The sequence below is a fragment of the Bufo bufo genome, chromosome 10 (assembly GCF_905171765.1).
Source record: "Bufo bufo chromosome 10, aBufBuf1.1, whole genome shotgun sequence".
Classification (NCBI taxonomy): domain Eukaryota; kingdom Metazoa; phylum Chordata; class Amphibia; order Anura; family Bufonidae; genus Bufo; species Bufo bufo.
Genome location: NC_053398.1, coordinates 78,536,316 through 78,537,868, shown reverse-complemented (window position 1 = coordinate 78,537,868; position 1,553 = coordinate 78,536,316). Strand labels below are relative to the sequence as shown.

The 1,553-nt window shown below is 37.7% G+C and overlaps 1 non-coding gene across 1 annotated transcript; it reads left to right on the top strand.

Moving 5' to 3' along the window:
• Nucleotides 1–1,276: 1,276 nt before the first annotated feature.
• Nucleotides 1,277–1,348, top strand: TRNAQ-CUG. The gene has a single exon. It is a non-coding gene; the product is annotated as a tRNA-Gln (tRNA).
• Nucleotides 1,349–1,553: the final 205 nt, after the last annotated feature.

Here is a 1,553-nt window from a genome sequence, read left to right as displayed (position 1 = left end):
TTGGGTGGGGCGGCTTCACGGAGCAATGGCGTGGTTTATCTGTTTGGGGGCGTGGCCGGTGAGGTTCAGCTTTATGGGGTGAAGCCAGTGGCCACCCTAACTCCAATGCTAATACATTGGAGTGTGTGAGAGAAGCAATCTACAGGAACTATGAAATAGGGTAAAAAATTGTTATTTTTTTAATTTAAAAAATATAAAAATTTAAATCACCCCCTTTTCCCCAAAATATAAAAAAGTAAACAATAAAAAAAATACACATTATGTGTATCTCTGCGTGTGAAAATGCCCGTACTATTAAAATATTAAAAATATTTTTTCCAATACAGCAAACGGTGGAATGGAAAAAAAATCCAAAATGGCTGATTTGCCGTTTTTTGATCACTCCACCTCCCATAAAAAATTATTAAATACAAAGTGATCAAAAAGTCTCACACAACTCCACACACAACTACCAAAAAGTTATAGGTGTCAAAATATGGTGATGAAACGGAAAAAAAAAAAAACGTTTTTAATTTTTATTTCAGTATTAAATGCAAGAAAAACTATACTTATGCGGTATCACCGTAATTGTACTGACATGGAAAATGAAAGTAACAGTTCAGTTTTACCGTATATGGAACGCTGGAAAAAATAACCTATAAAACTGTTAATTGCAACTTGTCAGTGGAGGGGACGGGCTGGATGGAGTAAGGGGAGGTACAGGGAGCAAGTAAGGGCTTATTCAGACAGCCTTATGTGTTTTGCGGATCCGCAAAACACGGATACCAGGCCGTGTGCTTTCCACAATTTGCAGACCGTACATGGCCGTCACTCTCATAAAAAATTCCTATTCTTGTCCGTAATTGCTGGCAAGCATAGGACATGGTCTATTTTTTTTGTGGGGCAACGGAACAACGGATACGGACAGCACATGGTGTGCTGTCCGCATCTTTTACGGCACCATTGAAATGAATGGGTTCGCACCGGTTCCACAAAAATGCAGAACTAAACAAACGGCCGTCTGAATGAGCCCTAAAGAGGAAGGATTGGGCTCCTATAACAGTTATATATGCCACATTAGCATATGAATCAAAGTTAATTTTTAGCATATAATACTAACAATGGTATGTTTTTCATTGTCAGGCAGCACTATGTAACCTTGGCTTGGGTTACACATAGTTAGATGAGCTGACAGATTTCCTGAAAACAGGCTAAAACACTCAATTGTGACAGTGGATAGATACAGTTTACTGTGTATATCATGTAATACTGACTTCTAACAAATTTAATTGTGAGAGGTTCCATGGTGTAATGGTTAGCACTCTGGACTCTGAATCCAGCGATCCGAGTTCAAATCTCGGTGGGACCTTAGCTTTTTTTTTTCTGGTCTGCATTTACTAATATTTTGCTGCTAAACATAAAAAAATTGGAAGTGAAAAAAAAAAATTTGATTTGCTCCACTAATCTAACAAAGGTAAAAAAACTAGATAAAATGTATTTGCTTGCTTTAACAATGACCACAAAAGTAAAGGCATAGATGGACATTTGTGGCTTGACTAGACAATAAAGCTGGG